Genomic DNA, 22,981 nt, shown 5'->3' with positions numbered 1-22,981 from the left:
TTCATATGCTTATTTGGTATGTGTATCTTCTACTGGTGAGGTGCCTGTTTAGATTTTGCCCATTTTCTAATTAAGTAATTTATTTTCTTATTGTTGAATTTTAATAGTTATTTGCATATTTTAAATAACAGTTCTTTACCAGGTATGTCTTTTGGAAATATTTATCCCAGGCTTCTCATTCTCTTAACAGTGTCTGTCACATAGAAAAACTTTTAAAAAAAATTTTAATGAAGTACAACTTATCAATTCTTTCTGTCAGCAATCATGCTGTTAGTACTGTATCTAAAAAGCCATTGCCATGTCCAAGGTCATTTAGATTTTCTCTTATCACCTAGGAGTTTTACACTTTTCTATTTTACATTTAGGTTTCTGATCCATACTGAGTTAACGTCCATTAAGATTGTAGGGTCTGTGTCTAGATACATATATATTTTAAATGTGGATGTCTAGTTGTTCCAGTACCATTTGTTGAAAAGACTACTTTTCCCATTGTATTGTCTTTGTTCCTTTGTCAAAGATCAGTGGACTATATTTGTGTTAGTCTATTTCTGGGCTCACTATTCTGTTCCATTGATCTATTTGGTTATTCTGATGCCAATTCTACAGTTCTTGAATACTGCTTCTAGCAGTAATATAGGTAGTCTTGAAGTTGGATAGTGTCAGTCCTCCAACTTTTTTCTTCTTCAATTTTATGTTGGATATTCTGGGTCTTTTGACACTCCAAATAAATTTAGTTTACCATATACATGAAATAAATTTTAGGATTTTGACTGAGTTTGCACTGAATCTATACATCAATTTTAGAAGAACTGGTATCTCAATAATACTGAGTCTTCCTCCAATCCATGGACATGGAAAAATCTCTCCATTTATTTAGTTCTTTAATTTAGCTCATCAGAGTTCTGTAATTTTCCTCATTTAGATCTTATACAAACCTTTTAGATTTATACATATGCATTTAATTTTTGAGAGTGCTATCGTAAATAATGTGTTTTTAACTTCAAATTATACTTTTTCATTGGTGATATATAGGAGAGTAACTGTTTTTGTATATTAATCAAATATCTTGAAACCTTGCTGTAATTACTTTCTAATTCTAGGAGTTTGTCAATGATTTCAAACTTTCTACAATTATGTCATCTGCAAAAAAGACAGTTTTATTTCTTTGTATATACCAATAATTTCCTTTTTCCTACTGCATTAGCCAGCACTTCCACTATGATATTGAAAAGATGTGGTGAGATGACTAATCCTTGCCTTTTTTCTTAATCTTAGCACAAAACTTCCAGTTTCTCACCATTAGATGAGATGTTAGCTATAGGGTTTTTGCAGATGTTTTTTATCATTTTGAGGAAGTTACTCTATACTTCTAGCTTGCTGAGTGATTTTATCATGAATTGGTGTTGAATTTTATCAAATTTTTTTTGTTTTTGCATCTATTGACATTATCATGTAATTTTTCTTCTTTAGCCTGTTGATGTGATAGATTACATATGTTGATTTTCTAATGTTGAACCTACCTTGCATACCTGGCATAAATTTCACTTGGCAGTGGCTATAACTCTTTTAACACATTGTTATATTCCACTTGCTAATGTTTTGTTGAATTAGTTTTGCATCTATCTTCATGAGAGATACTAGTCTACAGTTTTCTTGTAATTTCTTGTCTGGCATTGGTATATTAAGTTAGTGCTGACTCCATAAAATGATTTAGGAAGTACTCTCTTCTGCATGTATCTTCTGGTAAAGACTGTAGAGAATTGGTACACATTCTTTCTTTAGTGTTTGGTAAAATCCACAGTGATCCTATCTGGGCATAGTATTTTCTGTTTTGAATGACTATTAATATTGATTCAATTTCTGTAATAGATATAGTCCTATTCAGATTGTCTGGTTTTTCTTGTGTAGACTTTGGAAAATTGTGTCTGTGACCTTGGGCTATGAACTTTACAACCACTTTTTAGCTTTCTGTTTCCCCTTAGGTGGTACAGGATGGTTAATGGGACTGGAGTTGGGTTTTTCCATTCCCACACCATTAGGCTCTGATAAAACCCTAACAAGGTTAGGTTCTGACAAAATAATTTCTGTTGAAGGCGGGACTTGTTAAGAGGAACAGATGCTCTGGAACATTACAAAATGGTTCCTTCTGTCCTCCCCTCACTGGAAGCACAAGGAGATTTTCTCTGATTTTCACTCAGAACTTGGTAGGACTCCTAGAGATAAAAACTCAAAAGTATGGGGCTTCCTCCTATGACTGGACTCCCTTGGAGTTTTTAACTCTTAGATTTGTCCACATTGAGCCTAAGAATTAATCAGTTACAATTTAGGTTTTCCTACCCCGTGGATGTTTTTGCCTATGGGTTTCTGCTCCAGTGAGTTATGACTTTATTTACCCACCTATCTGTCTCTCCATTTTGGGGGTAGAATTTTGCCCTGTGAACTCACTTCTCTGATGGATCTAAAAGGGGCTGTTGATTTTTTAAGCTTGTTAAGATTTTTACTTGTTGTTAGGATGGAGTGATGATGTCCAAGCTTCTTATATGCCAGACTGGAAAGTAAAAGTCCATTTGTTTTTAATAAAATTGAAGCCCAATGTTATCGAAAGAAAGTCATTGATAAATAAGTTGCCCTCTTTTCCCCTCCATGTTCATTTTCATCTTTGTTTATAGAAACAGTGAATTGCCTGCCATTTACAACTAAATAGGCTATCAAGATCTGGTAATCATTCTACACAAGCATAATGAAATGGAATGCTGGAAGGGGAAGAAATTTAAATCCATGATTTTCCCTTTTCCCTTTGGGATGTTAAATAAAAAAATACCTATGAGCACTGCTGGCTATTTAGGGGCAGAGATATGGACAGGAACCCTAGGTGTAAGTCAAGAAAGACTTTCAAAGGATCCCTAAGAGTTGTAGACAGTAGAGGTAACATGTCCTTGGATGTGTTAACTAGATATGATTGTTGTATGTTCCAATTTGCAATTGCTTACTATAAGAAAGTGATGAGAGTTATTAACTCTTAGGTAAATACTCATCACATACAGTCCACTCTGGGTCTTAGTATTCAACAAAAATTTCAGAATCTCTGACTCCTACCAACTTTTCTATTTTATTAAGTTTCATTTTTATTCCAGCACGTAAGAAGCTTGGACATCATCACTCCATCCTAACCATGACTTCAGTATACTCAGGAAAGAACTTCCTATCATTGGAATAAAATGAGTCATTTCTGTAAAATTTGGTTGTGATATAGAACCACAGAGGGGAGAAACGCTCATTTAAATGGTCCAATGGATCTTTATAATGTAAAATAATTATGACAACTTAACTCTTTAGTAATATGGGCAAAAAATTATGGAACACATATTCATTTAAACAAGTTTTAAAACATTAAAGCAATAACTAAGTTTTATTAATCTTTTTTCAATAACCAGGGTAGCTCATAATACCTTATTTTTGCTTCTATTTGCTTTCTTTATTCAACACATACAATGATTTAGTTTGATTTTATTTTCTTTGTTAAAACTCTCCTACTAGTGTCTTCCAAGGGTCAGCTGATAGAGATGTATGCCACAACCTGCTCACTCCAGCATTTCTTTAAATAGAAGGTGAAGTTTGTGTACTCTGTTTTTCTCTCCTGAGTAAGTGATTTATTTCTTCAAGGGCAAGGGTACATTTACTGAAGTGCTGACTTTAATTAAATATTAATATTGACTTATTCCAAGAAAGGAAGGGTGCCCCAGTTTCACAGGCATAAGAACTATTTCAAGACTATACAATTTCAAATTGCGAAAATAATTTTTTAAAATAGAAAATATCAGGATTTTATATACAATAGTATGTGTTACAGTGTGAAGTCCTGGAATGTTAACACAACTTCTAAATTTAAACAATATATGTTCAGAGTATATATATATATATATTTCATCATTAAATTTAATTTTCAATGAAGGATTTTAAAATAATATTTTAAATACGGTAGCCTATAAATCATCTTTCAGTATAATTACTGTATATTCATATAAAGAGTTAAACTATGACTCATTATATTTTTATAGTTATAAATTATACATATGTATATATATCTGACATGCATGAATATATTTATGTGTATATGATCCCATCAATGTATTTGTATTCCCTTGGTTTTATAACTTTTTAATAAAAAGTTACTTTATCATAGTAATATTTTCCCTCAGAATCCACTGAAATTGCATAATAATTCTCTGTCATGATGTACTTTGCACGCTGAAATAAAGGGTAGATTATTTTTTAAATGCCTTCATGATCTTTTGTTTTATTCTTATTATTGAGCTTTATTTTCAGATTATATTTCCTATTTGACAGTGCTACATTTATAGTGTATAAGAATATTAAGGTCATTATTTATATATTTGTAATTCTTCTCAATGGAAATTTATTTTCTGAATAATATGGAAATAACATTTCATTGTTATCTCTCAACTCATTTGTAATTATATCAGAGTACCTGATATAATCTTTTTAGAAAAGGCAAAAGAAAACGTTAATTCAAATGTCTAAAAATTACTCCAGGGTTAAAGAGATCTACAAAAAGTAAGATTTATACCAGAGAAAACATCAATGTTTCAATTACTAACATTGAAAATTACATTTCATAATAGTAAGGTGATTAGAACAAGAAAGATTATTTTAGTTAATTTCTAAGAGTATTTTAAAAATATTTTTGCAATTAATTTTATTGAGTAGATAGTCCTGACTTCAATCCACCTTGTGCCCAAAAGAAACCCAGTATGAAATATAGGTAGAAATAATCTTAGAAATATTTTACTCAAGTAGTGTCTTAAAATTTTAAAAAGTTACTCATGTAAGTTGTCCTATACCCCAAATTCCTTATTGTGTAGATTTTTAAATGTGTGTTTTATACTAATCTGTATCTATAAATAAGAATTCAGAGAAAATAATATTAGGTCATTTTATCAGAGAAGCACCAATAATAAAAATGTAAGTGATTTACAATGCCTAAAATACAAGAGATCTCAAATTTCTTTATTAATAAGATATCTCTCTGTTCAATAACATATCATCTATAATGTAATTAACAGTACACTGAAAATATTTTTGGCTACATCCCATTCTAATTTCCCTACAACAAAAAATAAGGCAGACATTAATTCATCAATGTATGTATAATTTAATCACTAGTTTTAAGAATAGGGGCTATTTTGAGTGTTTTCAGTATGCTCAGATGGTAATGTTTTGAAAGCTGTCCATGAACTATGCACATAAAGCTAGGATTCCCAGACAATTTGTAATAATGTAACAAAATATCCTGAACTCAGTAGTGAATTCACACAACAAACTGACTTTTGGTGAATACACACAATTAGTGGACTTAAACCATCTTTCAAAGGTATGATGTATTAGTCCACCTTTAATAACCTTTACATAATTTTACTCTTTTTGCCCTAAAATAAACCACAAAAATTGGAAAATCAAGCCTATTTAATATGCTATCTAACATAAATGCAAATAAAATATCCAATTTTTCTCAGTTGTTGAAAGAAGCGTGAAGTACTTTTTGATTAAAGTTTCCTTTGTGTCACTATAAATAAGGACATTTTGTTATTTTTTTTACACATATCATGGCTGATGTTTCTAATTTCTAGTGTGGAAAAAATTACAATTTCTTCAAATTTTAAAATATTAAAAATATACAGATGGATTTAAAATATATATATATATATACTGATTTACACATGACTGTAAAGTTGAAAATCAGTTGCTTATTTTAGAACTTCATTCTAATCCATGTATCAACATATTTTACACAAGTCAAAGAAAGAATTAATTGAAACCATGTAGTTTCTTATTTGATATCACAGAGTGTAAGATTAGACTCTTTGAGGAATTCTTTCCTTAGAGTAATCTTTTTGTTAATATTAATAGGTAATTAACAAAGAGTTGGTAAATGTGAGCTTGAATGACTAATTAATTTAGAGTACCCCTACTAATATTCTTCTTCCCAGCCTTTTTTGTTAATTCCTTGTCCTTGACTTGACTTACAAACTCTGGAGATTTCAAGTTAAGCTTTAGATTCTCTTTATATCTCACTTTCTTCTTTCTCCACTCTCTGTCTCTCATATCCTTTATGGTCTCATCTATCTCCATGACTTTCCTTACTGCCTGTATCTCAGGCAAGATACTGCACAATAGTTTTATAATTGAAAAACATCTCAATGATTCTTTGGCTACTTCCTCTTTCTTATTCCACATATTTAATCTAATACGGCTATTAATTCTATTTTCAAAATCTCTCTTCTGTTTAGCCCTTTTTCTAGATTGCCACTGCTATAAATCTAATCCAAACTACCATTCAGCTTTTTCTTGAACTGTAGCAATAGTTCCTAAATGACTTTTTACAGTGGTTAAAAAACACATAAAATTCAGCATCTTGACCATTTTGAAGAGTACAGTTTAGTAGTGTTTAAATATACTCACGTTGTTGTGAGCTCTAGAGCTTTTTCGTCCTGAAAATCTGAAACTCTGTACCTTTAAACCACAACTCCACTTTCCCTCCTTCCCTGTAAGCCCGTAGTAGCTACCCTTCTTTTGTTTCTTAGAATTTGACTATTTTAGATACCTCATATAAATGGAATTGTGCAGCCTATGTCTTTTGTGATTGGCCTTTTTCACTTAGCCTAATGTCCTCAAGGCTCATCCATGTTGAAGCCTGTAATAGGATTTCCTTCCTTTCTAAGACTGAATAATCTATATGTATACACTGGTTTATTCATCCATCCCTTGATGAACATTTGTGTTGCTTCTACATCTTAATTATGAATAGCACTGCTATGAACATGGGGTATACAAACAAACACTTCTTGAACACCTGCATTAGATTACTTTGTATATACATGCAGCAGAGGGATTGCTGGATTATATTGTAGTTCTTTTTTTAAACATTTTTTAAATTGAAGAATAGTTAATTTACAATGTTGTGTCAGTTTCAGGTGTAAAGTAACTAAAATATATATATATATATATATATATATATATATATATATATATATATATATAATTTTTCAGATTCTTTCCCATTGCAAGTTATTACAAGATGTTAAATACAGTTCCTTGTGCTATACAGTACATTCTTATTGATCTATTTTATATATAGTAGTGTGTATATGTTAACCCCAAACTCCTAACTTATCATTTGTCTTTCCCTGCTATCCTCTCTGGTAACCATAAATTTGTTTTCTGTTTCTGTGAGTCTATTTCTGTTTTGTAAATAAATTCATCTGTATCACTTTTTTAGATTCCATATATAAGTGATATCATATAATATTTGTCTTTCTGTCTTACTTCACTTAGTATGACAATCTCTAGGTCCTTCCAAGTTGTTGCAAATGGCATTATTTCATTCTTTTTTGTGGCTAAATAATATTTCATTTAGGACAGCTGTGTTGAATAGAGTGTGGTTTCAAGGGGGATAAATGTTAACATGATCAAACTCATGGGCCAAAACAAGGACATAACTACTTATTCTTCAAATTTTAAATGCATGTTTTGAGTTACATTAGTTACATATCATCCTCTACCATATTATGTTTTCCCTATGAGTTTCACCCTTTTTGTATCACTTTACAACAGGTATTCCAACAACTTTAAGAAATGCATTAAAGCATGTAGATTGAAGTAATCTAGAAATATTTTATTGGACTAAGAGAATCCTGCTAGTTTTAATTAGTTGTCTAACACTCCCAACTAGAAATGTACACAGTTACTCGCCAGAAATCCTCTCTCCCTATGACCAAGGAGTATGGCTTACTTTTTCTCTACCTGCTGGAATTTAATCATAGTACACTGCTCTGATCTTAACAATAATCTGCTAAGTATTCTGTAATTATTTAGATTAGGACTATGAAGACATTAACATTAAATGGCAGTTTTACTTTCTGACTGTGACTATTATTTTTATTTCCATTACTCTTAAGAAAGGAGATACTTTTTCATAAATAGGTAGAAAGAAATTTTAATACTCTTTTCGAGGTGATGTTTTACATTATTGTACATGAAGAGATTTGTCTTGATTATTTCATAGATGTCTCTTACTTTGTGAAAGCCACCATCTGACAGTTGTGAATGCCCTACTTTGCTGAACAAGCTGTAACTCAGGAAAAATACCAAGAGTGTATGAGTGATTGACCTTTAAACAAGCCTTGCCTTCTATTGGAATTTTTAAGTCTTTGTGGCTGAGCTCCTCTCAAAGGATTTTTTTTCCATTTTAAATTGTCACATAAGTAATAGCTTTTGAATTTTCAAATAATGTTGCATTCTGTTTATATAAAAAATATCTGACCCTGATGTTACACCTTCAGTGGCCTGACAGTTACCTCCATCACTTAGTCATCATGTAGGTAAGAGGGGCTATTTTCTTTCCAGTGGTGCTTCTTGTTTTGGCTAATATTAGGTGTATATAAAAGCAAACTGACAAAATTGTATGCCTAATATTTCTTTTATTTTATTCCTAATATCTAAAAATTGTCTCTTTGGGAGGTGGCATCTTAGATATTATAATAGTCGGTGGCCCTCTAAAAGGCCCTCTAAAGGACTACCATATATAAACAGACACACAGTAGATCTATGGTATTAAAATTCCTGGAAGGAAAGGAGTGATCAAGAACAGTATGTCTACAAAGGTTCCTCAGGAGGTAGAAACTTAAAAAAAAAAAAAAAAGAGTTGACAAACACTGCTCCTTGCATTTATGCACTTCAATAATGGGCTCAGGCTAAGTCACTGTTACAACTCCTTTTAGCCCTCCTTCCATTGGTACCATAGAATCATCATGCAGGTCATAACACAGGTGTTTACAGTGATTATTTTCCGCCCAACATTTGTTTGCATGTAGCCATCACTTACATTTTCCAATCTTTCAGGCCTATGTTTCTAGATCATTATTTAAAGGAAAGGACTTGAATCCTAAAGAAAACTCCTCTCACAATAAGTTTATACAGTGAAGAGAAATTTTTCTAGCTTGATAATAAATATTCCCCTTATGCTGAGAACTTTTCGACTGTGTTAGTTGTGAGTTAGAAGGCATGATATAGAAGTAGAGCAAAAAGCTGAGCACAATTCAAGTTACTCCATAAATATTTAGGAGCAGTTTCTTCCACTTTTAAATATTAGATACTAAGTATACCAAAAGAATGAGTGCTCTTTCTCATGTTTAAATCCAACATTTTGTACATGAAATAAACAAATTTGTTTGTTTAAATAACTTGAGCAAAGAAATTTATTTTTAAATTTCCCTTTGTTTTTCATGAAACAAGGTAAAAAGATAAAGAGCAAAGTAATTGTATGCAAGTGACCCAGGCTAATAATAGGCTTGTCATCAAAAGGTAATCAGTTTTCACGAAGTCTTACAAAATTATTACCAGCGTGATTCCCAAGAGCCTGGGAGAGTGGGTAAGCCTTTACTGGCTGCAAATCATAACCTGCAGACACTAAGTAGACGGTCCATGCCAAGCACCACTTACTCAGTTCTACAGAGAGCCCTAACTGCAGTCCTCAGACTACCTCACTACAGTTTATTGACCAAATGGCAACTTCCAACAGAAACCACCTCATCAGTGGTTACAGGTAGCATTTTATAAATTTTAGACTAATAAATAAGAATACCTAAGGTGTACTCAATTAGGCAGATAATCAAATTTCTCATTATACTGTGATAATATTTTGCACAAACATATACATACACACACACAGGTATAAAATGCCCAATATAAATATATAATGAGTGTGGTAAACAGAGTAACAGTCCCCTGAAGATGTGTATGTTCTAATCCCTTGAACCTCTGAATATGATATGTTACTTGGAAAGGGGGAATTTAAGTTGCAGATGAATTTGAGGCCGCTACTCAACTGATCTTAAGATAAAGAGATTATCCTGGAATAGCTGATGGGTCCAGCGTAATCACAAGGGTTCATACATGGAGAAGGGGGAGACAGAAGAGTTAGAACTTGAGAGAGAGCATCACGAGAAAGACTCAACTGGCCACTGCTGGCTTTGAAGAGGAAAAGGAACTACAAGCAAGGACCAAGGTCCGTCTCTAGAAGCTGGAAAAGACAAGAAAGTGAATTTTCTCCTAGAGCCTCCAGAAGGAGTGCAGCCCTGCCAGTTTGATTTTAGCCCAGCGAGACCATTTCAGACTTCTGAGCTCCAGAAATAAATACATAAATACATACATAAATACATAAAAATATAAATATATGTATGTATATATATACATACATATATATATACATATATATATATGTGTATATATATATATATATACACACACACACACACACATTTTTTAAGCCACTAAGTTTGTGGTAATTTGTTATAGCCCAATAGGAAACTAATGCAATAAAGTAAAATATTCAAAGACTAGAAATGTATGAAGGGCAAATAAATTTCAAAATGTCAAAAATTATGCTTATTCCTTCAAAAACATTATTTCAGTAGAGATATAGTACCACAATATAGTTCAGAAGGCTGCTAGAAGAAACCTGCTTTGTTTTAAATCCTAGCTCTACTACATTCTCCATGGGTAACCTGAGCAAACCGTTTAGTATCTGTGGCTCCATTTTCTTATCTTTATGGTGAATGAAGTAATAATTGCACCTCAAAAATTAGACTAAATTAATACATCTCCTACTGTAATCAGTAGGATTGGGCATAGAGTAAGTCCTATGTGGATCCTGCCTATTATTTTTCACTGGATTTATTCTTTGTGCCATTATTATTCTAAGGTACAACACTGTAGCAACCAGTTTAGTTTTTGTATTATATCTTATATAATCATAAGTCTTTTGGTTTCAATATTATACCTCAAAGAACTGATATAAAGTGTTAGCCTTTCTTTTCATGGAGCTATAGAGGGAGATTTTTCTAAGGGATATTTTGTAACAGTCTTATTATCATAGGTGAAGCATGAACTATCCCAGGCATCCTTCTTCTCTGACTGGCCATGTACATGGTCAGACTCTCTGACGTGAGTATCTTCAACATAAATTTTGTATATCAAAAATTAATATGGGAAACCTGGTGATTTTTAAATCACTTGGTGGTGTGCATTTTAAAGGTAAATTAGCTTATCTGAAGGATATTGTTCCTTCTTCACAAATATATAATGATTTTATATATTTCTATATGTATGCATGTACTGAACAATTAATATTTACCAATTATTTGCTTACTTTGTGGTATATTTTTATTAAATAGAGCTATTGGAAAAATTAACCTGTTTATTTTTTTCATGCCTTTGTGTAAAGAGGACAATGTACACATAAGATAAACTTCTCTTTCATTTGTCCTCCCCTTATAGGGAAGTGTTGACGTTAGCCATTTTTTAACAGTGAAACATCCGATCTCCTTAATATATTTATGCCTCCACAAATTCACTTATATCAGACAACCTCAAGGAAAGGAAAACATATTGTACATTGCTTAAAGCTACGAAAAACCACTGAGATGTAAAAAGTTATCTAATGACTGTTTTTATTTTTAAAACGAAATTACTGTTTTATGGAAAAAAAAAAAAGAAATCCAAGCACTGCAAAATCTTAGTGTTTTTTTTCCACTTCTGTAAAATGAAATTAGATGAAACATTCCTAGCTTCATCTAGTGTTTCTGAACTTTGTTTTCATTGTACATGATGGAAGGATGTTTTGTAGTTATAACCACATCAAACCACATCAAAAAGGTGATATTTTGATAAACTCAGCAACTAATGGAGCCAAAGGATTTTGGAAGTCATCAAATCCATACACACTCAGCTAAAATTCAACAATATATAGAATAAAATATTAAAATTTATATCGCTTTTCATGTTCAGGATATTAGAAATCTCATATATTTGTGTTGTGACATAAGCCCTTTTAGTTTTGTCTATTTATAGCTGAAGTGAAAAATACTAGATTGATTTGCTTTGTTTTTCATAATAAAATTTCCTGGGATTGGAGACTATTTTAAAGCTTGCCTTTCTCTGTTTCTTTTTTTTTTTTTTAATACGTTTATTGTGGTATGGTTCCTGTACAGTAAACTACACAGATTCTAAAGTACAATTTGATAAATTGTACCACAATCAAGATAGCTAACATTTCCATCACTCCCCAAGAGGTGCAATTTTCAAATTCCCGATTTATCCTTTCCCACCCCTTTTACCCCCTGGTAACCATGTCTGTTCTCTATGTCTGTGAGTCTGTTTCTGTTTTGCAGATACATTCATTTGTGTCCTTGTTTTTGATTCCACATATAAGCAATATCATATGGCATTTTTCTTTCTCTTTCCGGCTCTGTTCCTTTTTTAATTAGATAAGAGAGATTCTTTCTTTGATCCTTAGGTTACAGTTTCCAACATCTGGTCTTTCCCACTACAGCCTTTAAGTTTACTCCAAGTTTCTAAATAATATATTGACTACAATTTTCTTAATTTACTTTAAAGGCAAAACATCTGCTAGTATTCTCATTAGATATTACCACTTTATAATGAACATGATAAATCAATCTTCTCCTCATTGATTGCATTTGATATTCAACATCCAAGTCTAATAAAAAACAATGATCTAATTAACGAAGATAAGAGAAAGAAATGTTTTGTTTTCTTAAGACTGATAAATTTAGTCAAAATACAACTGAAATGTTCATTTATAGAAAGAGTAAAACCTGTTACCAGAAACTGAGCTGTTTGCTACTTGTTGTACCTTAGAATAATAATGGCATAAAGAATAAATCCAGTGAAAAATAATAGGCAGATGAATTTCTCTGTTCATGAATTTCTTTGGGAGTTTTTTTTTAAAGTAAAGTTGATTTTAGAGGAAAAAAATGCAACTCTCCTTAAATATAGCTTAGTTGGAGAGATCAAGGAAGCACAGGTAAATATCACTTTGAAAATTTTGTAGTGTTATCTCAGAAAATAGGGTGCAATAATGTTCTTTCAGAAAGAAAAATATAACCATTTCCATCCTGGCAATTTCAGGAATAGAAAATGGGAGGTAGGGGAAGAAGGTAGTGCAAACTAAAGAAGATATGTTAAAACCCCTGTGTCCTGAAATCTGAGGCTAGAGCTCTCGGTCTCCTAAATGCAGTGACACTGATTAGGCTTTAATGTGAATGTATATGATACAGGTTTTTAAAAAGATATTCAAGACTGTAATTAAACACATATTATGGAAGAGTGTAAAGTAGCAAATAGTCTTTATCAGCATCTCCCCCTTTGCTGTCCAGTTTGAAAGTACAGAATTAAAAACTAATGTGTATGTGATAGGATAACGCATTATATACAGGCTTTTTTTTTTAAACTAAATTGAAGTTTGACAATTGGCACAAAAGTCATAATGTTCTCTTCTAGTCGGGATAATTGTCAATACAAAGAATATCTTTTTAATATTCACCTTATTAATATGATAGAGGCTTTCAGAAGTTAACAAACATCCATCAGGGATTGTTACAGCTTTTATGAAAAAGTGGTAAGGACATCCAACAATAATTCTTTTGAATACCACGGAGAATAAACAATAAAATAAAGCATTATTTTAAAATGGTTTAATAACAACAATTATAAAATAACTACAAACTAAGCAAGCTTGCCTTAAATGGTATTTTTCTTAAATTTATTGTTAAAACTTTAGTGAAGCAATGCCAACAGGCACTTATAGATTCTTAAATTCACTGCCCCTAAAAGGTGAACTTGAACTATTGTCTGTAAATTGGGAACACCAACTGACTAATCCATTTAAAAAGTTCTTATTGTCAGAGTTTTAGAAAAGACAAAAATATGACACTAAGTAAGCATCAACATACTCATAGTATTATGGCCAAAAAATCTGTTATACTTAGTCAAAACAGGTGTCAAAACCACTTCTCAGCGATATTTTTTCTCCAAAACTTCTTGGAAAATTATGTACCATTATTTTTTATAATCTGACACTTCTCTAAAATGTTTCACATGCTGAAAGGCTTTGGAGATAGAAATAAACCCTTTACTGCTATCCCTGTGTTCCATTTTGCCAATACGTGCACTCCAGTCAGAGTTAGTGCAAGAAAGTAGTACAGCACAGCAGGAGAAAGCAAGAACATATCATCATGGAGGGTCTACCATTCCATGTGCAGGCCATGTTCATTTCTCAATTGTAGGTGTTCTCGGTATCAGATTATAAACAAGCCATGTGTAAGGCATCTCATTTTCAGGGTTGCCCAGTCAAATTTTATAGCAGTACTTTTTTCCTCCAATGGTTACATAGCTAAAGCCAGGTTCTATAGGTTGAACCAAGTATAAATCATCAGTCCACCCCCAAGCAATGTAGGACAATTATGTGCCAGGCACCTGTAGCAGAGTTTTGAACTGTAAACTACACTTTTATCAATAACTAACACATCTTCATTCTTATCAAATGTCAGCACCAGACTTCCAGGCATTCCTGGAGATAAGCACAGAGCTGACCAACCGCAGCTGAAAGATAACCATATCTTACACACAACTCGTAGTATCATCGTTTCATGGAAGGAAAAAAGAAGAGGCAAAACCAGTCATTGATGCTCTTAAGTTAATCATTGAGAGTCAGTATTGGGATTCAACAACTGACACCTAGCCCTCAATCTTTCAATGGAACACACAACCTCTTAGAAAAAAAGTCTGATATTTTACATTTGACTGAAAATCAACAGCATATAGATTCAGGTTTCTTTTGGCCAGAGTTATAAACACTTTCAAAAAGAGTGAGGGCTTTTGTGCTTTTTCCATTCAGAGAGCATTATGCAGACAAAGCATCAGAAAGAAGAAAGAAGAAGGAGGGGAGAAAAGGGGAGTGAAGAACAGAGAGAGGGAGAGGAGAAAGAAGAGAAGAATCTAATTTATACAAAATTGTAAACGGCCAATAGAAGTTTCTGTCTTCTGGCAACCTCCCCAAGTGCCTTCGTGAAAAAATGGGGAACAATCTCATAAATTCCAGGAATGATTTACTAATGGTAGAATATGAATTGTCAAAAAAACACAAGGATCGTTTTCACTGGGACCAAACCAACAGTAGGAACCTCAGTTAACAACCTTGCCCATGTAGAGCTTATAGTTTAAGACAATGCAGTGTCCATGTAGGCATTTAGTAAGTGGACAGCGCTTGCGTATGAGGGTTGGGGAGACGGCGTGTCTGCACAATTTAGAATTTATCGGCTTAACTGGATTCTTAATCTTACCAAAGAGGAAAAAAAAGGGCAAAAGTCATGGTATCAAGGAAATGAAGTATTCGCTAATGGTAAATGAATAATCTCTATAGCAATTATTTATGCCAAGCAGAGAAAATATCTTTCTAGACCCTGCCCATGGCTTCTCACTTTCTCATTTTCCATTGCCTTATCCCAAATAACACCAAGTGCTTCCAACATAAAGCCATTTGTTCCTTGCTTTTAAGAACTGGAGGTCTTATTTGTTCTTACTCTCAACTTTACAGAGAAATGCACTTACTATCGCAGGTTTTCTGGATCACTGAGAGTCCACAGTATTCCATGAGCAAAAACTGAAGTGAAAAAAAATGTATTTTTACTCTGAGAAAAAAGTAACTGGCAATATAAAAAGTTATCTTCTACTTTTTCACTTGTTGTTTTGTTAGTTAAATTAAAATACCCTTCTGATCATTTTAAGGTACAAACATCATCACATGGTGGTCCTGCAGTGAGTGGTGAAGCCATTCACTTTTGCTCAGGGAAACAGCCTGGCCTGACATGCTTCTCATTTGGTAATTTTAGCACAAGTTGGAATGAATGGTGTGAAGTGTCACACTTAATTGGAAGAACCTCATTGCAGAGCAGAAGTAGCTTTTTCAACACTTATTCAGTAAAGACATCTTCCTTAAATCCTTGTGTAAAAGATGCACTCAAAGTATGAAAACGAGCCACAAGTGTGGCTTTCTAAAGCTGACACTCATCACAGTGCTATTCTTCCTTCTCTGGCTCTCTGAAGTCCACTATCCTACTAGGCTCCTTCCTCTCCAAGTGTTTAGAGTGCTTAAACATTTCTTTTTTTCTTCCCTTCTATATGAGTTCTCACCACTTAGGAGGGTAAAGAACACCAAATATATTGACCCTTCTCTTGGGTACTGCAGAGCTTGAGGAAAGAATCCTAGTTTCTTTCAGCTAACTCACAGTGGCACGGCTGTGAGGAATAAAGAATCCTCCCACACTGGCTCAGAATCTGCTAAATACAGGCTTAGATTATCTTGGATCACTGTGGTCTTTCACTGTTTCTATTCCTGCTGGTAGTACATCTTAACAGGTGCTCCTACGTATTTCAGCGCTCCATAACTTCATCGGTCTGAATCCAGACGTCAGGAAACTGCAGAACTTCTTGAAGTGAAAGATGTCAAGAAAAGAGACCCTCCAGGGGCCCAACTCTCACATATCAAGGCATCCTAAGGAGGTAGGAGCATATTACATGATATCAATTCTCTTGTTTGTTTATCCATTCAACAAGTATTTATTTAGTGCCTACCATGTGGCAGGCACTGTTATAGGTACCAGATATATAGTGTGTCCTCATGGAGTTTATCTGCAGTGGTGAGAGATATTCAATACAAATATAAATAAAAAGGATGTGAGTTATGGTAGAGAAAAGTAGAGAAGCAAGATTAGAAAAATTGGGATGGAGGACTATTGGTTATTGTGCAGGAAAGGCCTTTTTGAGATTACAATTAATAAAATATCTGGTCAGTAAGGACCAAGATATACGGTTTTTTTGGGGAGAAGAGCATTCAGACAGAGGAAGCCACAGGAGAACTTGGGTTGGCTCAAAGCTTAAACTTTCCTAGTATTTTTGCTATGCCTAAGTCAGCAACAGCATAACTATACAAAAGCTTGACAAAGTTGTTCCTAGGAGTTTTGCATTTTCCCCAGTTTTAATCTTTAAAACTATTTGAAAAAAAATCTATATTTTAAAACTATTATCATTGTGAAACAGTTCAAATCTTAAAAAAAATGTAAATTGAATAAGCCAAACATCCATATACTCACCACCTAAGTTTAAATTTAACCTTCTATTTTTGCCATGTTTTCCAAAATTCTTTTAAGGAAGTAAAGCATCAGAGAGAAAATAAAGACATTTGTGTACCTGTGTTATTTCAGGTTTATGTGTCACGAGTAACAGAGAATAGTATGAGGACCAGACTGTTGGCTGATGCTAGCACCAAGAATGAGAATGTGGTTCTTAGCATGGAAATGGTCCATCAGTGGGGAGAAATTCAGGTCAGGATGAAGACTTCCCAGAATGAAAAGGACAAAGCTACCAGGGAGGGGACACTCTAGAAAAGTGTTCTGAACTGCTAGGGATTCAACTTGCTACACAGGTAATTCACAAAGGCACAGATCTAGCAAGGAGCAAAGACTACAATGGTTGCCATGTTCTCTGACGACAGAATAAGATGCAAATGCTCAAAGGAGAGCCTCATCCAAAAAATGGTGCTCAGGCAGTAAACAGTACCAAAGGCTGCAGAGATTCACTGGGAGAAATGTTCTGTGAGCGCCTGCACGACTGCATAGAAAGGCACTGAGCTGATCCGGAACACACAAACTTCCTCCAAAGAAGAGACCATGGAGAGTAACGACGGACACACTCGGCCAGCTATACACGGAACCAGGGTTTGCTGCCTTAATCAACATGTCGTAGGTGAGTGAATGCAGAAGACAGCAATCTCCTCACTATCTCAGAACACAGCTGCAGATCAGGAGATGTATTCAGGTACTACAGCACTTATGGAAGCAGCAAAGGGCCCCGCCCCATCCTTGAGTTCTTTGGAGAGGTTAACACTTGATGATGACAGTGAAGGAATTAAAAAGAGCCAGGGACATGCAGACCTTCTGAATGCTGATTACAGACTGTGTGGGTGAGATGAAGGGCACGAAAACTGCAGCAGAGATAATCACTGAAGCCGGATAAACTGTCCCTCCAATGATTTGTTCCAAATAGCACCCATCCTGGCCATGAAACCAGTTACAGAAATTATAAAATCACTCCTCAACAGAAACTGGGTAGTCCCATGATTAAAGTACAGATGAAATTTAATGGGTAACATTTTCATATCACAGGACAGCAAAGAAACAGGTGAAGAAAGATAACACAGTGACCACCGACAAAAGGAAAAGCTTCGCAACTGTGTCCTGCGCCTCCTGTGACAACAGCAAAAATTTCAGCTGTCGCCTTGACGTCAATGGCTGGCAGTGATGACACTCAAATAAATAGTTGCACATCACTCCTCAGAAATCTGCTCGTCTAGAACAGGATTTTTGAAGATATATTATTGATTAAATTGTTTAAATTGGTACAGCACATTTAATTGAGTAAAGTGAAGTTAAATAATATATGAGGTCTCTGATTATTAAAATAAATGAGAAAACATGGTGGGGAAATTGGGGTGAATGGAATGAAATACTTTCCACTGATTCTAGAGCCATGTATCTGTCTTCAAACTTCAGCACCACTGACTCATAGAGGAAAGAAATTTAGATTTTCTAGACTGCTGAGAACAGCAGCCTACAGAACCAACATAAGAACACTTTCCAACTCCACTCTGGTTCTGTGCTTTTCTCACACAACACTTTTAAAATCTTTTAACCTATTTTTTTTCAGTCTAAAGTAGTGATGTTATTAAAAAGTTAGCTCTAATTGTCACTAGGCTACTTCATCTGGGTGAGATTTCATCTTTTCTTATATATGATCAGAATGAATGATGAGACAAATAATTTTTTCAATTTGGAACTGCCTTTGATTTGTTGCTATAATCAGACTCTAACAGGGTTTCTTGAACTTTAATATGCATATGAATTACTTGGAGATCTTGTTAAAATGCAGATTCTGTTTCAAAAGGATTAAAACCAAACCAGATCTGAGAGGCTGCAGCTCTAACTCTCAGGTGATGCTGATGCAGTTGATCCAAGGATCACACTTTGAACAGCAAGGAAACTCACCGCTGCAACTCAAACCCTGGCCAGCTGTGGCTTTCATATCAAGAAGGGAAGTCAGGTCTGGAGACAATGTCAGAAACAAACATGAAATATAACAGTTTTTAAGTAAACATCTCAGGAGGGAGGGTATAGTTTAGCAGTAGATTGTGTGCTTAGCACATACGAGGTCCTGAGTTCAATCCCCAGTACCTCCATTAAAACAAACAAACAAACCTAATTACATCCCCCCAAAAAAACTGATTAAAAGTAAAAGAAAAAAAAATCTCATGCCCTCAACAAATTGAAAAATTTTTCACAGTGTTTTCCTTGCAGCCAAATTGTTAGGTCTGTGGAGATGTAAGTAGGTTTTTATTTGTATGCCATAAGCTTGTCTTGAACACTTTGTAATATTTTTTAATTAACATGTAGCAAGAAATAGGCCTCTGAAAGTTAAGAACCACAAAACAATAAAAGAAGTAAACCCTTTTGTTGAAAAGCTCCAATTCCCATGTTAATGTCTCATTCGCAGCCTAATTGTAACCCAATTAGGAAAATTAAGATAAGTAGAAACAGCTGGAACAGAAGGCGCTCAGAGTGAAGTGCACCCTCCACACTCATTATTTGATGGAGATCATTACCCAACTCCACACACAGTGCGTGATATTTAATATGATTGGGCTAATTTATGTCTAAAAAGAATAAGCTCACCTTATGTAAAGAAATGAACTGACCTATTAGCTCTGATTCTCTAAACACTTTATTATCCATTGTTTCAAATGCAGTCATGTGCTAAACTTAGGAAATACTGCTAGACCCCCTTCAATGTCTCCCCACAGCGTTCCCTTTCTATCTTTCAGTCATGGCACTATATTCATTCTGAGTGTCTCAGCTAAAGTGCACTGTGGACAACACTGAGTCTTCCAGTATTCCACTGCATGTGTGGTTAGTGTTAAAAAAAGAATAAAGGCTTGGTTTGATTTTTACATTGGTAATCACATAACAATGTCCTGCAATTCAAGGAACTCATACTTAAAAAAAAAAAAAAAACCCACGCTGTTAAAGCATGTTGTTTAAGAACACATGGCAGCCATCACAGGGAGAATTTTTTTCTTTTCCTGTATTGTGTCTAAATGAGAAGGATGTTAACTAAACCTATGGTAATAGTTTCACAATTTATGTAAATCAAACCATCGTGCTGTACACCTTAAACTTATATAATGATATATGCCAATCATTTCTCAATAAAACTGGGGAAAAAAAAAGAATACAAGTTAGGCAGTTCAAATTAATGACTTAAGCTCTCCAAGACTTTCCTTATATGTAAATAATGGGCAGTAACAGGACACATCTCACAGAGCTGTTGAAAGGATTAAATGAAATAATTCATGTAAAACATGGATTGTGCGTGGCCTATGTAACTACTCAGTAGACATTAGCTATTTTTGTGTATTGGAACCCAACACTCTATTATGACTCATAATCTCTCTCCTTCAAGAACAACTCCTAGATGAGTTAAACACACTGTCTTTTATACACTGTCCAGTGTGTATATACAGGACATCTCACCATCCCAGCAGGCCCATCTGCAATTATGCTGTGGAGTCCTTGAAAACAAGTAAAATAAATGACAGGAAAAAAGACTACTTTTGATACATAAATCAGCAATGTGAACATAAACTGAAGTATTAATGAAGACAGTTTCAAAGTCTCCTGGTGTGCTTCCATTTTAAATGGAAACCCCAAAACATTACATTTTCTTGACATCATGTTTAGTTGTTATCCACAGCCTCTGCACTTTAAGTCGATAGAGCAAGCAAACCTAATAGTGCAATGTAACACATGATACCTAAGGACCACAAAATCCCACCCTCCTATACATACATACACACACACACACACTACACCACACATCCGACTACATGTTTATGGGAAATATGGCCATGTAAAAAACGGCCCTGAGTAAAGTCTGGCAAATCTGAACTTAGTCTGTACAATACTAACATGACTCTTTAACTTCATCAAGACTGAAAAACTACTCATCAACTTCATGGGAGGTAGGGCTGCTTCCTGGAATTAGCCAGTGGTTCACTGAGTTCACAGATTAATTCAATCAACTTGTTGATCTGATAACCCTGGAGAGAGAGCCTGCCAGGGTCAGTAGCCTCATGCACAGCTCTGGTTTTCACTGGAATGGTAATCTAACCATTTCAGAGTTGGAGAGAGTTCTCAGATTCTGTAAGAAAATGAGCTACAGGCTATATTTTGTAGTGCCAGAAAAAAGAAACAAAAAAAGATGAGCTCTCTTGTACGCATGTAATATGTTATATCCACAGGATAGATGGGTTAAACTTTCATTTCTGATATAGCAATCTCAGATCCGAAGAATAAAAATAATATATTCATGACTGTGACCAGATTTGCATTAACATAGCTAAAGGTAAAATTTTACCCCTTGTGTTTATGCTTCTAGACAATCTGGTACTTAATTGGGGCGGGGGGGGGGAGGTTCTATTTCCAATATCCCCAGGGGATATGCATATATAAAAATGTTCAGCTACTTAGAAGTGACATGGAAGCAATTTTGCATATCTTTCATGACTAATGAAAATATAAAAAAAAAAAAGCGGTTTCTAACTAGCTAAGCCTGACAAGTTTAGATTCATACTTCACAAGCCTGATTATTTATAGTCCATTTATTTCAGTACTAACTATAGAACAACCAGTCATTGAAATTTCACTGTTCTTTTGAAGATTAATAAACAAGTTAGTTTGCATGTTTTGTCTGGACTGTTTTTTCCCAACAATAAAGTTATTATTTTTTAAGACTCTAAAGAAGAATAAACATGCATAGTATTAAATAATAGTTCTTAAAGAAGACCAATTTCAAATAGCATTAGTGAATCTGAAAATAATAGGTGCTTTTTTAAAGATCACTATTCTGCAATTAAGTATATAAATTCATTATGTTTAAGACAAGATTATTAAGAAAAAATATATAAATGCTCTATTAGAGAATTTTTAAAAAATTTCTTTGGGGGGTAATTAGGTTTATTTGTTTATTTTTAGAGGGGGTACAGTGGATTGAACCCAAGACCTAGTGCGTGCTAAGCATGCACTCCACCACTTGAGGCTATACCCTTCCTCTTGAGAATGTTTTGACAGCAACTCTGAAAGTTTCATCACAGGACATGTATGCCCATACACTTAACCTTATAAAAACCCTCCTGGCTCCCTGAGCCCCGTGCGCTCCCTCTGCCCAGCCTCCTCAGTCCCACCTGAATTGCAGATTGTGGGTTTTGGGTTTCGTGGCCCTACCTCTAACTTGAAATGCCGGTCTAGGGTCTGAGGAGTGGAAGTAAGTGTGGAGCTCGTGGGAGCACCGTGAACCACGACGAAGAAGTTCAGTGTGCTGGGAGAAGCTGCCTCCACGGCCTGCTATACTGGTTCACAGGAAAAATCTAGAGCGCGCGCCGGGCAAATCCTGCTACGGAAAGAGGAACGGGCCAAAAGGCCGAGGTCCGCGGGGACGCTGGCAAAGTCGGGCGGAGGGCGGTGTGAGGCTGGGCTTCCAGCAGAGGCTGTTCAAACTTTCAGGCCTACAACAAATCCAAACGCTTCCCAAAATGCTCCTAAACACAGGGGTGCTGAGAAGTCCTCCAGATACGGGGATTTCATACATGCTGCCAAGATGGGACCTGGCGCTGTAAAGCCCAGGCACAAAAACTGTTTCCAGTGTGCCCACTGTGGGGAGTCGAGTCAACAACTCTAAGAAAAAAAGTGCAATCAGTTATAGCAGATGCTGTGCAAAGAACTCTGGGCCCGAGGGATTTGAGCAGGAGCCCTCGCTCATGCTCAGTAAAGCTGTAAACCCAGAACCAAGATCACACAGAGAATCTCTACATAATCTAGGCGCAGGTCATCTAACGGGAAACTCCTGTAAGCTTCCGCCAGCACTTAAGTATTGTATGTTTCCCTGTACTTGGATTGCCTGGCTGACTAGTAGGAAGAGAGCACTGTGTCCTTCT

General features: G+C 34.7%; 1 long non-coding RNA gene across 2 annotated transcripts in view; it reads right to left on the bottom strand.

Annotated features, from left to right (window-relative positions):
- The window catches only part of LOC140696911 (uncharacterized), a 284,041-nt gene extending 261,655 nt beyond the window's left edge, over positions 1-22,386 (bottom strand). For both annotated transcript variants that reach the window (XR_012073574.1, XR_012073577.1), the window contains exon 1: positions 22,272-22,386. This is a non-coding gene — a long non-coding RNA (uncharacterized lncRNA). The remainder of the gene's footprint in view (positions 1-22,271) is intronic.
- Between the last annotated feature and the right edge of the window lie 595 nt (positions 22,387-22,981).

Source organism: Vicugna pacos, chromosome 6, assembly GCF_048564905.1.
Source record: "Vicugna pacos chromosome 6, VicPac4, whole genome shotgun sequence".
Classification (NCBI taxonomy): Eukaryota; Metazoa; Chordata; class Mammalia; order Artiodactyla; family Camelidae; genus Vicugna; species Vicugna pacos.
The sequence above is the reverse complement of the archived record's forward strand: the minus strand, read 5'-3'. Positions and strand labels throughout refer to the sequence as shown.